Raw genomic sequence first — 15,597 nt, forward strand, 5'->3', positions numbered from 1 at the left:
GACTCTGTCGTCTCCAGCAGAAGCCAAAGACAAATTCTATGATGACCTGGCCACCACTGTCAAGAAAATCCCTGTAAAAGAGCCATTGTTCATCCTCGGCGATTTCAATGCTAGAGTTGGTGCTGATAACAGTTCATGGCCCACTTGCTTAGGTCAGTTCGGCACTGGGAGGATGAATGAAAATGGCCAACGCCTGCTAGAGTTTTGCTGTCATCACGGTCTCTGTGTCAGCAACACATTCTTCAACACAAAGCCCCAACATAGAGTCTCTTGGAGACATCCAAGATCAAAGCACTGGCACCAGCTCGACCTGATCCTCACCAGACGCTCCAGCCTTCCCAGCATCAAGATCACACGCAGTTATCATGGTGCTGCCTGCGACACTGACCACTCCCTGGTGTGCAGCAGAGTGAAACTGCAAACAAAGCGACTGTATCACACGAAAAAGGAAGGAAGACCTCGCATTGATAACAGCAAGACCCGGGATCAGAGAAAAGTGGAGGAATTTGCAGAAGCGCTTGAGGAATCTCTTCCAGGCCCGGCCGACGCAAACGCACCCAACAGATGGGAACATTTCAAGAATACCGTTTACAACACCGCCTTGTCCATATTCAGCAAAAAGACCAACAAGGCGGCAGACTGGTTTGAAGCCCACTCTGAGGAGTTGACACCAGTCATTGAGGAAAAGAGGAGAGCTCAAGCAGCATACAAGGCCTGTCCCAGTGAGCGCAACCTGCAGGTCCTCCGAACTGCTCGCAGCAAAGTCCAACAGACTGCCAGGAGATGTGCTAACGACTACTGGCTCCAGCTCTGTTCCGAGACACAGATAGCAGCTGACACGGGCAACATCAAGGGGATGTATGATGGTATCAAGCTGGCCCTAGGTCCAACACAGAAGAAAATTGCCCCTCTGAAGTCTGCCACAGGCGAGGTCATCCAGGATCGGGCGCAGCAGATGGAACGCTGGGTGCAGCACTACTCTGAGCTATATTCCAGAGAAAATGTATTCACCGAAGAAGCACTGAACAACATTGAGTGCCTGCCTGTGCTGGAAGAGCTTGACAGTGAACCAACCCTAGAAGAACTTCACGTGGCCCTGGACTCCCTTGCCTTTGGCAAGGCACCTGGAAAAGACAGCATCCCTGCTGAAGTCCTAAAATGCTGCAAAGAGATCATCGTCACTGAGCTGCATGAAATCCTCTGTCTCTGCTGGAGAGAAGGTGGAGTACCTCAAGACATGAGGGATGCAAACATCATCACGCTGTACAAGAACAAAGGTGACAGGGGTGACTGCAACAACTACCGCGGCATCTCTCTCCTTAGCGTTGTAGGAAAGCTGTTTGCCCGAGTTGTACTAAAGAGGCTCCAGGTACTTGCAGAGAGCGTCTATCCAGAATCGCAGTGTGGATTCCGAGCCAACAGGTCCACCACTGATATGGTATTCTCCCTTAGACAACTGCAGGAGAAATGCAGGGAACAACGACAGCCACTCTTTATAGCCTTCATAGATCTCACAAAGGCTTTCGACTTGGTCAGCAGAGACGGCCTCTTCAAGATTCTCCCCAAGATTGGATGTCCACCCAGGCTCCTCAGCATCATCAGATCTTTCCACAAGGACATGAAGGGCACTGTTGTCTTCGATGGCTCCACATCAGACCCTTTTGACATCCGAAGCGGAGTGAAGCAGGGCTGTGTTCTTGCACCAACCTTGTTTGGGATTTTCTTCGCTGTCCTGCTGAAGCAGGCCTTTGGAACTGCAACAGAAGGCATCTATCTCCGGACCAGATCAGACGGAAAGCTCTTCAACCTCTCCAGACTGAGAGCAAAATCCAAAGTTCAGCTGAAATGTCTGCGTGACTTCCTCTTTGCTGACGATGCAGCTGTCACTACCCACTCTGCCAAAGATCTCCAGCAGCTCATGGATCGTTTTAGCAAGGCCTGCCAAGATTTTGGACTGACAATCAGCCTGAAGAAAACACAGGTCATGGTTCAGGATGTGGACTCACCTCCCTGCATTACAATCTCTGAGCATGAACTGGAGGTTGTCCATGACTTTGTGTACCTTGGCTCAACGATCTCCGACACTCATTCTCTCGATACCGAGCTAAACAAGCGCATCGGTAAAGCAGCTACCACGTTTTCCAGACTCACAAAGAGAGTCTGGTCCAACAAGAAGCTGACGGAACATACCAAGATCCAGGTCTACAGAGCTTGCGTCCTGAGTACACTTCTGTACTGCAGCGAGTCATGGACTCTTCGCTCACAACAGGAGAGGAAACTGAGTGCTTTCCACATGCGCTGCCTCCGATGCATCCTCGGCATCACCTGGCAGGACAAAGTTCCAAACAACACAGTCCTGGAACGTGCTGGAATCCCTAGCATGTATTCACTGCTGAAACAGAGACGCCTGCGTTGGCTTGGTCATGTTGTGAGAATGGATGATGGCCGGATCCCAAAGGATCTCCTCTATGGAGAACTCGTGCAAGGAAAGCGCCCTACAGGTAGACCACAGCTGCGATACAAGGACATCTGCAAGAGGGATCTGAAGGCCTTAGGGATGGACCTCAACAGGTGGGAAACCCTGGCCTCTGAGCGGCCCGCTTGGAGGCAGGCTGTGCAGCATGGCCTTTCCCAGTTTGAAGAGACACTTTGCCAACAGTCTGAGGCTAAGAGGCAAAGAAGGAAGGCCCATAGCCAGGGAGACAGACCAGGGACAGACTGCACTTGCTCCCGGTGTGGAAGGGATTGTCACTCCCGGATTGGCCTTTTCAGCCACACTAGACACTGTGCCAGAACCACCTTTCAGAGCGCGATACCATAGTCTTTCGAGACTGAAGGTTGCCAATACAACTGCATACACACCTATTACGAATAATAAAGATTGTCACTAGCTCTCTGTCACTAGCTCTCAGCCTCACCTACTTCACATGGTTGTTGTGAGGACAAAGGGAGAGAAGGAACGGCGTACAACACCACCCTGGGCTCCTTGGATGAAATGTGATATAAAAATGTAAAAAAAATACAGGTCTTTAGCATACACAGTACTTTTTATTGACATTTTAAATGAATACATTTAACAATCTAACAGCAGAGAAGTTTAGTAAAATTGATAAATGTTTAAAAGCTTAACGGGGAAGAAAAAACCCAACACAACCATGAAGATACTTTTGAACCAGGAAGCTGAAGCAAGAAGATAATGCAACCTAAATGCTTCCACCCTGGCATTTCTTTAGGAAATGGTATATTAAAGTTACATTCAATTTAGACTCTTTGTTATCTCCTGTCACTCACTGTACTCATAATGCAATTAAACATTTAATATAACCTCTTCCATTCCCCCCAATTCATGCAGCCATTGCAAAAGCTGTTTGCCCAAAACTTCCTTTTAACTGGATTAAGGGTTAGAATAAATGACCAGGAAACTGCCAGTAAAATGCAAATAAAAGAAGCATTTTCATGATTGCTGTTTCTTGCAGAGGCACATTTGCAAGACTCCTGCTCAGAGTAGATCAAATGTGGCTTTTGATTTACTCTGAGCAGGAGTCTTGTAAATGTGCCTCTGCAAGAAACAGCAATCATGAAAATGCTTCTTTTGTAAATGTCTTTATTTTATAAATCCTATTAAATAGGAAGTTCCTGCAGCAGACTGACAGGGATCCTTCAGCATGACTGCTGCATAGGAAGCATCTACAATGCAATCCCTTGCAAGTTTACTCGGAAGTAAATCATGCAAGCGTTCAGCAAGATTTACACCTGTGTAAACCTGAAAAGGGTTGCAACTTTTCAAAGCCTGCTGCTGAGCTAACTCTTCTCTGGACACAGTGTCTGTCGATTTGTAAAATCCAAGTTCAGATGCCTGAGAGCCTAAGAGCTGCAACAGAGGGAGAGCCATTCACTCATTCCTGCCTCCAAACCCCGCCCAGCTCAGAGAAAAGCAGAGCCACCGCCTCCGCTCTGACGTAGCTGGCCCCGCCCTCTATGCAAATTAACCCCTCCGAATGCCGCAGTGCATTATGGGAAGGGGCTAAACCCACCACAGCGGACCCAAACTGATGCTTGCTTTGCAAAATAAGGACAAACATACCCTTTCCGCGTGTTGCCTCGCCTGAGGGAGGCGATGCGAGCCGGCATTACAATGGGCACAAAATCCCTTCTCCCTGTGACCTTACAAGGTATCCCCGCTAGCCTCACAGGGCACCCTGGGCCAACAGTCGGGTAACCGTCCTTGTCTTGGGGTTGCGCTACTGCTCAATGAACGCATAGTGAGAGCAGTACTGCTAACACCTGCACAACACATACGCATCCCTGGGGCTTTGTACCCCAACGTGGTGCAATTTTTGGAACCCTGCTTTTAATGCACCTTCACCAGCATTGTCTAAAAATAGAGCATCAGTAAATGCTTTGCTTTCCTTCATTTAATAACTTCCTTCTTGTGCCTTAGCTATTTTTCTTTGCAACTAGCTTTTTTCCTTTGTTTGCAAAATAAGCTTAACAGCTGACATTTTTATTAACTTAGTAGTCGGCTTTCTCTTGGGGCTTTTTGGAGTACGTTTCTGAGTGTTTTGCCTGCAGTTGCCACTAGGTGGTGCTACTCAACAGTGGTGAAATCACGTCAAGTCTTTCTATAACTGGAACTTGAAAGCACACCCTTGCAACCTCCAGTCTTGTAAATGACTTGCAAATGGTGCAGTATTATTTCAACACAGATAGGCTCTCCACTTTGTTCTATTCAAGACTTGCAAACACCTCTGAGCCTGCAACTCTGAGTTGATAGCAGCAAAGAATGCCAAACTGAGTTATGATTAGGAGGAACGCTTTCTCATGATACTGAATGCTTCAAATTCTTTCTTGCATCATTTCCCTGTTTAATTACAATACCTTGAATTGCCAAGGGTAACTGGAAAACAATGAGACCTGAAAGCTTGCAAAATGTCAATTTGATACTGATCTGATCTTTAGGTTCTATTTAACGTACTGAAGCTGCTCCTAGGAAGAGTTCTTGCATTACATTTGCAGGGACAAAAAGATAAGAGATGCAACAGAGCACTTTGCTGCCTTAGTAAAAATGTGGCAATTTAAACTCCATTTATTATTAGCCTTGAACAAATAGCTGCCTATAACATCAAAACTGTTCATCTTTACTTTAGGTAACAGTGACTCACTTTGCAAACCTAAAGAGAAATACCTTGAGCTTTGGCAGCCAAGCAAGACAACATATAAACAACATTTAAAGACTGTTTATCAATGATAAATTATAATCCTGTTTATAAAGTAAAACTTTTAAAAGTCTATTGCTGCCTCACCTCTTATCACTATTTCTATGCAACTGACTTGATATTCCTATTGGGGCTTGATATTCCTGTATTTTCCTCCAATTACTTCTTTTACTTCTCAAGTCTATGGGGAAGATTTTGACATATACCAAGAAAATTTCATAGTCAACTATTACACAGTTTCTGTTTAAGTCAAGCAAGAAGGGACCACCCCACACATCCTATTATCCAACTCCTCATTACTTTAGTGTTTACATTATCTTTCATAAATTCATTGTTTATGCTTCTAAAGGGAGTAACAACAATGAAAGGAAAAGAGAGATTCTCCAAGTCAGTTTAAAAAAACCACTTTCTTTCCAAGTTCATATGATGCAATTTCTAATCTGAAAAAGCAACTAACAAGCTTTGCAAAAAAGTTTTTAAAATGCTTTCTGGTCAAATTCTAGACAAATAACTGCACTTACCTGGTAGCAGAAAGAAAGCACCAGGCATTTTTTTTATTTGCTCAAAATTTTGCTCAAAAAAACTCTATTCACAGAACAAGGGAAAACATGCTTTGGTATGCAAAAATGAAAAAAAATAGGAAAGACGTTACTTTTGGATTTGCAAATTTGAAAAGCTCAAAGAGAATATGGAAACATTTAGTAAGATGTAGAAGAGTCCATCTTTCAGCAGGTTGCTTAATAGGGGCACTTGCTCCTACAACCCTTTAACTAGAGCAGCAGAATGATGAACTACAATACACTGTACCACTTTAGACACCAGATCAGGGATACTATTGTGAATGCTCCCGTCTAAAGAACACCCTTCCTACAAACCAAAGTAGCAGCACATTAGTGACAAAGTTTCTAGCACAGATCCTAATCAGAAGTGCTCGATTTTCTCTTTTGCAGGGAGGGTCATTTTCCTCCCTTGAAGTGGTGGCTTCAAAAATGTAATTCCTCCACCTGCAGTTTGAACTAGTGCAGCCCATTCTACCACCTCATTCTGCAGCTGGGGAACCCTGCATACATTCACCTTTTGGCTAAACCAAGTCTTTCTATTGAACTCTCAGCACCAGCTTTCAACTCCAGTATTTTTAACCATGGATACAAGCTCTTTTCCCCTTCACAGTGATAAACTACCACATGTTGATCCAGAGCAGCTAGTTTTACAGCCCATACAGATTACTGGTAACTTGCCTTGGTACAGGTAACAAAGCTGAGTAGTTCAGTATGTTGAGGATTGCCTGGTACAAGCAAAAATTATTCTTTCACTTCTTGCCTAGTTCTTACTCTGAGAACAATGCAGCGATTAATCTAAAACACCGTATTTTTCACTCCGTAAGACGCACTTTCCCCCCCCCCAAAAAAAACTGGGGGGGGGAGTGTGTGCGTCTTATGGAGCGAATACTGCAAAAAAGAGTGCACGTTGGGGACCTTAATGAAGGGGGCATCTTTATGCCAGTTTATGATCCCATTCACCCTAATAAAGGGGGGATCTTCATGCCAGTTTATAATCCCATTCACCCTAATAAAGGGGGGGATCTTCATGCCAGTTTATAATCCCATTCACCCTAATAAAGGGGGGGGATCTTCATGCCAGTTTATGATCCCATTCACCCTAATAAAGGGGGGATCTTCATGCCAGTTTATAATCCCATTCACCCTAATAAAGGGGAGGATCTTCATGCCAGTTTATGATCCCATTCACCCTAAAAAAGGGGGGGGAATCTTCATGCCAGTTTATGATCCTATTCACCCTAATAAAGGGGGGATCTTCATGCCAGTTTATGATCCTATTCACCCTAATAAAGGGGGGATCTTCATGCCAGTTTATAATCCCATTCACCCTAATAAAGGGGGGATCTTCATGCCAGTTTATAATCCCATTCACCCTAATAAAGGGGGGGGATCTTCATGCCAGTTTATGATCCCATCATGCCAGTTTATGCTCACATTCAAAAAATGTCATTCAAAAAATGTGGCATTAGCAATGCCTTAGATGGAAGTGAAGACGGTATCTTATATGAAGACATCGAAGAAAGTAATGTCAGTGATTGTGAGCAAATGAGCTTCATAAATTCTGACTCTAGCGATGATGAGTTCTTGGGGTTTCCAGAAAACCAGAGAACTCAAACCTTTAAGTCTCTCCATTTGTTAATGACAGTGATAATGGTTCTTAGTGCCACTGCTGACTGCTGTTCACTTTACATGGTCCAAATGTTATTATGTTATAGTTTATTAAATATTTTATTACACTATTTGGTTCAGAACACTTTTTTCCTGTTTTCCTCCTCTAAAAAATAGGTGCGTCTTATGGTCAGGTGCGTCTTATGGAGCAAAAAATACGGTAACTAACAACCATGCATCTACAGGGTCCACAAAAGCTTAAAACCACAAAATATTGTATTTATTTGTTAGTCTTCAAGGGACTTCAGGACTCCCTGCAGATTAAACAGAGCTATTCTTCTAGCATGAGGTTATTTTTGTTTTAAGGACAGGCTTCTGGATTAATACAGTACTGACAACAAAAAGAGGGATTCTGTGGTGTCTCACACAAGAACAAATACAAACAAAAAACACTAGAGTACCCGTTCCATGACATTCAAGAATTCAATGTTTTTTATAAGAGAACAAGCAAGCTGCTGAAGGGAGAGCTGTTACTCCTGTGGATCCTGAGGCAAGTCTACAGAGACTTACACCACAATCCTATGTGCTTCTACTCAGAAGTAAGTCCCACAGTGTCCAGTGGAGCTTATTCCCAGGCAAGTGTGTACAGGATTGCAGCCTAAATCCTATACACACCTGAGAGTTAAGTTCAATTGAACACTGTGGGATCTACAGTACCAGTCTGATCCTTTTCCTAAGCAAAACACTACCTTCCTCCCATATTGGGGGGAAGAAAAAAAAAAGAAAAAATCCTTTGTTCCCAAGCAAAAGAGGTACACTGGTTTTAGAGGTAAAAGAGTCAATAAGAAAATGAGCACACTAGCATTTCTAGCTCATCCCAGGCTTTTAGAAACAGTCACACTTAGATCTCTGTAGTATATGAATTTCTTTATGAGCCTATATGTGCATTTTCACATTTAGAAGTCACACACTGTGTACCATGTCCAGCAATGTGGAATTTTCTGAAACATTTTCTGATGCCCTAAGTCAGGATTGATTTTGAAATGCTTGAGGTGGATGTCGTAAATTAAAGTAAAAATGTGTGACACACTGTATGAACATCACAAAAGTGTTTCAATGGCCAATGAGTATTTGAACTGAAATAATGGATTAGAAAAAAAAATTTCAATAACGTTCAGGTAGCCGCCTTGAGTCCCTTTAGGGAGAAAGGCAGGGTAAAAATAAAATTATTATTATTATTATTATTATTATTGAAACTTGGAATCTTCTCCCATAGATACCTACCCATACATTAAGAACAGAAAGGGAGATCCTTTGGTATGTCCATCACTTGCGTGTTTGGCTGGGACTCACGAAAGAGGCTTCTCTGAAGCTACATCCAGGTTCTTTGAATTCCCACCCAAAGGAGCTATGCCACTCATCATGTTATTACTCGTATGAAGCAATGCATTTTTAGAAATGGAAATTTTTTCATGAAAATATATAGCCATGACGCATCTTCTGCCCCACATCACTTACTATGCCAGACATCTTCCTTCCACTCCTGGCAAGAAAACCACATTCCATGACCACTGTGCATCTCAAAACTCTTGGTCACCGTTTCTACTCTGCAAATCATCTCTCTCCAACACTGCTTTGCAGAAGAGAAACAACAGGTACTGTCCCTGTTGGAGATGGAGATAGAGCTAGGGGTTGCCATATTTCTGTTCTTTGTTGTCTAATTATGCAAGTTGCACATCTTGACAGTTGCATTGTCCAGTTTGCTTTGTCTCCGTTTCCGGCAACTCCTTCAGCAAGTTGACCTATTCCTTGTAGACTTTTAATGCTGTGTCACTGTCCATTTGTGGTAGCTGAACATGCTCTCAGTTGATGAAAACGATACCCAGACAAATCACATGCTGAAGATCAGTCTTGGCACTACAGTATTTACATAGTAAATGCTAATGTCCCTCCTTCCCAGCCAGGTAGGCACAAGGTAGAATACTAAATGTCCAGATCAAACCCAGCCAGCCAGTATATGGCAAACCTAATGAAGCCCCAGTCTCAAAATGGGAATTTTCCCCTAAATTTCAGAATTCAGTGTTAGCAGAAAAGTGTCACTACAGAAAAGGGAATTATTTTAGCTGTTAGTTTTCATTTAAGAATTCTTTAAAGTTGGGTTAAAAATTGCCGTTCTGGAGACAGACTGGTTTCTGTACTCCTTTACTGATTGCTTAGTTCACTGTGAAGGCCTGGCAAGAGCCAACAAGTGACAGAAGAGCTATCCAGACAAAAGGAGGAGAGAGTATGGAAACACAGATCAAAAGCTGTACATATCTTCTGCAGTGCCAGCATCCTGGAAGATTTGGGTGGTGAGCACATAATCCTGTCAGCCGACAGGAGGCATTCTCAGCCTTTGTTGTCAGGCAAACTTTCAAGTACACTTCCTCCCTAACTAGAACAATTGCAGCAGTGATTCTTTATCCTGCATCTATGCAGTATGACACCAGTGCAATTATGAGACTGATACTGAAATCTGAGCATTAAAGGAAAATTCTCCATTCCAAGATTTTACGCACAACAGTGTCGTGAGACCCAGTTATGCAAGAAGTGGACGCATTCAGCAGGCAAGCTCAGATGCTATTGTCAGCTCACACCATCACCATTACTACACACAATTAGAAATCAGGTTCCACAGAAGGGCATACTTTATATATAAGACTCTTTGGGGGGGGGGGAATACAAATATCTGCATCAAGTAGAGGAATAGGATATTGACTGTTGCCAACTACAACTGCTGCATCATGTGTTTAGTAGAGCACAAATGACATCTGCAAGCGTCTAAATATAAAAACAATTATGTTCCCTTGCCCACTCCCAGCTCTTTAGATCAGACAATGGGGACGCAGTTAAGCCCTAAGACTTTTAAGGCATTTGCTTGTCTAATTAGAGTTTAAAATTAGCAAAGAGAACAGATCACCACAGTAAGTTTTCAGTTTTCAAAAGCAGGAGAGGGGGCGACCCAGCACTGTCACTTGTGATGATCAGAAAAGATGACCCCAGCCGGCCTTCCACACTGGCCTGCTCCAGGCCACTAACAGAGACACCACCAGTGGCTAGGAAAAACACACGCACACACAGAAAAGCTGCTAATGCAACTCTAAAACTGTTATTGTAATGTAAAGGACATCCCACTTGTGTTTCAATATTTTCCATATCTGCCACACCTTCTGTCTTTGACCTTTCAAATCCAAATTACTCCAAAATGTTCCACCCCTGAAAAAGAAGATACTTTGCTATGGGTGGCAAGTTTTCTTTGCATAACATGTGTAAATGGCACCACTAGAGTCACCAAACATAAAACCCAGTGTCACAAATGCAGTAATCTAAAAACTAAACCTGTACAGACAGACCAAACCTAATAATCCACACTAATAAAGAATGCTTATTTGCCTTGCTGATAGAAAGATGGTCCCATTGGATGCAAACCACCCTGGTGTCAAGACCACCTATCAAAATACTGTATATCTGTTGAATGTAGTTGAATTTGTCCAGTCAAACCAGGGCCAGCCAAACAATTGCCAGCCCAGTTCAAGCCACACAACTCAGCCACATCCACACTAATAATACAGATTATTTTGACGGTAAAAATACACTGTAAGGAAGTTAATAGACAGACAGCCTGTGCCTTGCATTTTTGGTCCCCATTGTAAACTGGCTGCTGCAACAATTACAAGCTTCTCTCTACTGCATAACAGGAATTGCTTTTGTGCAATTGCAAGAGAAGGACTTCCGGCCAAGTGGAGTGTTGATTTAGCTCAAGTGTAAAAACTGCATTTTAATGAATGGTTTGACAGATCTTTATCTTGTTATCACCACAGGGGCATCATCTTTCAGCTCCTGGGATTCTTTTGAAATCTTCCATCAAATACTGCAGAGCAAAAAGTCTCAAGCAGTATTGTTACAATACAACTTCCCCTTAACCAGTCTGCAATTCAGCTCTTTCACACAGCGCAACAGGAGACGCCCAACTCTTCCGACTACTTCATTAAGTGCAGGTGGACCAATGAAGGATATGGTGAAAACGTATAGGTTTAAACAAGGCCTTAGGAAGAATTCCAATGTTTGAGGACCTGCTCATTTCATTGATTATTTGCCTGCTGGCTCCCTGACGTTAGAATTTAATTTTTAATCATTTCAGAGTTTATATTTTAGGTTATACTATATTATTTTTCTCTTATAAGTTGTCTTACAAGGTTTAGTTCTTTCTAAAAGCCAGAAGATAAAACAAGGTATCATGCTGGGTTGTGTGGCTTGAGCTGGGCTGGCAATTGTGTGGCTGGCCTTGGTTTGACTGGGCAAACTGAACTGCATTCAACAGATAGGCACTCTTGGCTGGTTTGCATCCAATGGGACCACCTTTCTATCCACTCATCCACCTTTCTATCAGCGAGGCAAATAAGTGTTCATTGTGGCACTGTTCAGTCTCACCCAGCCTGGCAAAAATACAAACAACTTGAGAGAACAAATTTTCCCAGTATACTGTTGTTGCTTTAGCAATGGACAATAATTCATCCCCCAAGGCTGAGAAACCCCCTTGTGCTCCTTTATTTGAGCCAATAAAATGATTCTTAGATTTGTCTCCTCTATCCTCATTTACCTCAAGACCAATTACTCCAAGATACTACAAAGTCTCCTCCAAGTGAGTGGACTTGATTTGCAGTCCTTCTGGGAGCTGAATTGTGGAGCCACTGCATTCATGTCAGAAGTGACAGGCCTCACATCCAGACAGCTTTAAGGGTTTTTCACCTTGCTTCATCCCTCCCCCACTATAATTGGCCCCTGCCCTTTCATGTCCCCCTTATAACTCCCCTTCCTATAAGCAGATTTCGCGCAGCAAGACACCTCCATGTGCCTGCTCTGTCCCTGCCAGTCACCATTACACTTCCTCACCTCTGCAAGCCTTCTCCTAACTCCCTTGTCCTGCTTCCTGATCCTGTCCACACAATTACTTCATTGGTCCAAACTACCTTCTGAGCACCCACCTCGCCAATGGATTAAGCCTCTCCCTTCAGTTAAGCACTTCAGCCTGGCCTTGCAGGGAGAACCAGAGCCTCTCTAGTACCTGAGGCAATGTTATATACCCCTTCCCCACAATACTAAAGAGAGAAATAACCGTGTAGTCCATCCCACCTCTGCCTTCAAAAAATTAAGAAATTAATTGACAAAATGGTTGAATTAATTAACTTTCTCCATTTGGGGTGGAGAGAATTGTGTCACTGATCAAACACAACCACCATTTGGGATCCATGACACTCATGCAATCATATTCATCACAGCATCAAATGTACTAAGGAGAGCACTGCATTCCAGGTACAAAATACTGTTGTACAAAACACAAGATAGAAACATTTTAAAACTGAAATAAAAGTGCAGCTTTAAAAGAAAAGGTGTATGGGTTGTCAACAGTGAATGAGATACAAACACTATTTACTGCACAATAAGAACTGTGCAAGACAGATCCAGCTTACAGCAAGGGACAAGAAACAGGGTAGTTTCCCCTGAGCACATTTTGCTTTGCTTTAATAAAACTATACTTGGGTTTCAGGTTCCAATCTGACTGTGGTTATTTTTAGCTTTCTTGACCTTATGCATTAAGACTAGGGGTGATAACACACAAGGTTAGAGACTATATTATCAAAGAGAGGGGAGACAAATGTCTGTCATTGAGCAGGAGTGCACAATGTACACATGTTCATGTACAATGAACATGCAACTGTGGGCGAATTTTAAAAACACAGCACATGCAAATGATTGTGCAAAACTAGGCAGGTATTCTAATGAATGCACAGTACTAATAAGAAGACAGTCACTGAAATCTGAAAACTAAGTAAATCTGTTGCTTGTATGACAAGATGCCTGCAAAAATTCCATAGTTGTATCCAAGCGCAAGGAATAGCTCTGCAAGGCTGTACTCCTCAGTCTTCCAGCAATTAATTCATTATCTTAGAGCACAGGATTCAAAAGATTTAATGATTCATGCGAGCTTTCAAGGTCATTGTACACCCAAACCATCAAAAAAACCAGGCATATTCTGAATTAAATGAGTTTCCCTTTTTGTGCTCCCAGTGATGCATTCCGGTCTCCTTTACCCACAATCTCTTGGATGGAGGTGAATAATCCATCTGTGTCACTCCACCATTAAAATCACAATCTTAGAACAATAGCAGCCAAGATTACCAACATCACATAGCCATCCACATAGCAGGAATGACCAGTGTTGCACATGCTGCAATTTCATAGGAATGTGAATAAAATGAAGAATGTAGTAACACACAGTTTACCTGCCTGAAAATCTCAGCTTTCAGTAATTTTTTTTGTTAATATAGCAGCGAACGTTAGGCCAAACTGCTGTAAAGAAAGGCTCCTGTGAGCGATGTTTGCCATGTTGTCAGAGAAGTGGCTGAAGAAGATTGCCCTTCATTGTTCATTGCTTCTCTCCTCCATAAACAAAGCCAGAATTATACAAGACAGTCAAGTTGCCAAGCGAGTTATGCAAAGTAAGATAAATGGGACAAAATGCAATACGTGTCTTGTAATGGAGTATAGAATCTAGATAGCCTAGCTGTAAAATTTCTAGCATGTATGAGCGAACCAATGGTATTTCACCCAATGCATAGTTTATGGAATTTGCTGCAGCAAGATGGAAGTATCTTTCAAAGGGGATTCAACAAAATTCATAGAAGAATACGTTTATGAATAGCTGTATGGAACTTCCAAGGCCAGACATGGGCAGTTCTTGAGAAGCAATGGTAGAAGATGGTGGCCATCATACCCTGCCTGTGAGTTTCCTAGAAGCATAGAAGCATAGAAAAACAGAATGCTGATCTCAATGGCCTGATCCAGTAGGCCTCTTTCTAAGTCCTTAAGATAGTGTCACAGCACAAACATTTGATTTCATATAGGTCCCTAAGGTCCTATATGTCCATAAGGTCCCTGATAGCTCAGCATCAATTACTGAATCCATCCAATAACCAGCTCAAAAACAAAAGCTTACCATTGAGCTGCCAGCATCAAGCCTTTCTGAACCTCTCAGCTCAATGGTACTGTGAGGCCATATGTGAGCACTGAGTGTTACCTGCAGCCATTACTGCATCAGAACTATGATTATTTCTCCTTAATATCCCAAGAATGTTATCCTCATGGCCTCACTAGAAGCTGTTTCTAGGATGCTTGTGATGGAAAAAAGTGTTCAGCTTTTTTTTCTTAAGGAATATTCCTATGTACTTATACAAACACTATTCACATACACATGCTTTACAGGCTAACTTAAGTGAAAGAGAGGTCTCTGAACCAAATAAATTACAGTCACAAATTAGACATGGAAGGAAGAGACAACAAAGGGAAGGGAGAAGAAAGTGTGGGGTAATGACATACAATTGGGTTATTGGGGACTAAAGAGTTAAGAAGCCAAAGACTTCATGGGACAGCAGGAACGGGTTCTAAAGAAAAAGAAGTGAATGGTACCATATAGGTGTTCTGGGGCAGAGTTCTGGGAATCAAGAAAGAATGAGCAGTGTTGTTGCTGCTTTAATCGGCCCCAAACTTTTCTTGGTTTTTTGCTTAACCCTCCAAAGTGAAAAGTTAGGAAACATACAGCCTGATCCTACTGAAATTCCCCTGTGCCGACACAGTGGGGCCAGTGCCGCTTGTGCGGTATCCCGTGGGAGGAAGCCTGCAGTCTGGTAGTATCCTTCAGGTAAGGGAACTTTTGTCCGCTTACCCCAGGGAAAGCCCCAGCTGCGACAACAGGTCTACTCTACTGCTAAGTCTCTGGCACATGTCCGAGTGGATCCGTGTTAGCAGATCTGGCACAGGATGGGGGATAGGATACAGAGCACACAAGCGCCACCAAACCCGCCCTCTCCTGGGGTTCGATCTGCCCACCCCCCGCTGCTACTCAGCATGGAACTTGCCTGCTCTGGTGCTGGGTCCTGCACTAGCACCAGCAGGATGGCGCAGGCCTTCCTGCCAGCACTATTAACTCCAGCACTGTCGCTACATGCTTTATAGGACGTTTTCAACAATCAGTGCTGGCGGAGCACTCACTCCACCCACACAGTGGCACAATAGGATTGTGCCAATAATCTTAATACAGAGTCTAAGACCCAGACACTAGAAGACCCTAGAAGGTAACAAATAAATCTGTTATCACTCTAAAGCACAAAAGGATA

At 43.0% G+C, this 15,597-nt stretch overlaps 1 protein-coding gene and 1 non-coding gene across 6 annotated transcripts in view; one reads left to right on the forward strand and one right to left on the reverse strand.

The window, feature by feature from the left end:
* The window catches only part of CLASP1 (cytoplasmic linker associated protein 1), a 213,446-nt gene that overhangs the window by 154,147 nt on the left and 43,702 nt on the right, over window positions 1–15,597 (reverse strand). The window lies entirely within an intron of this gene.
* Window positions 4,219–4,345, forward strand: LOC136638421 (U4atac minor spliceosomal RNA). Its single transcript, XR_010793635.1, has one exon. It is a non-coding gene; the product is annotated as a U4atac minor spliceosomal RNA (small nuclear RNA).

The sequence above is a fragment of the Tiliqua scincoides genome, chromosome 1 (assembly GCF_035046505.1).
Source record: "Tiliqua scincoides isolate rTilSci1 chromosome 1, rTilSci1.hap2, whole genome shotgun sequence".
NCBI lineage: Eukaryota > Metazoa > Chordata > Lepidosauria > Squamata > Scincidae > Tiliqua > Tiliqua scincoides.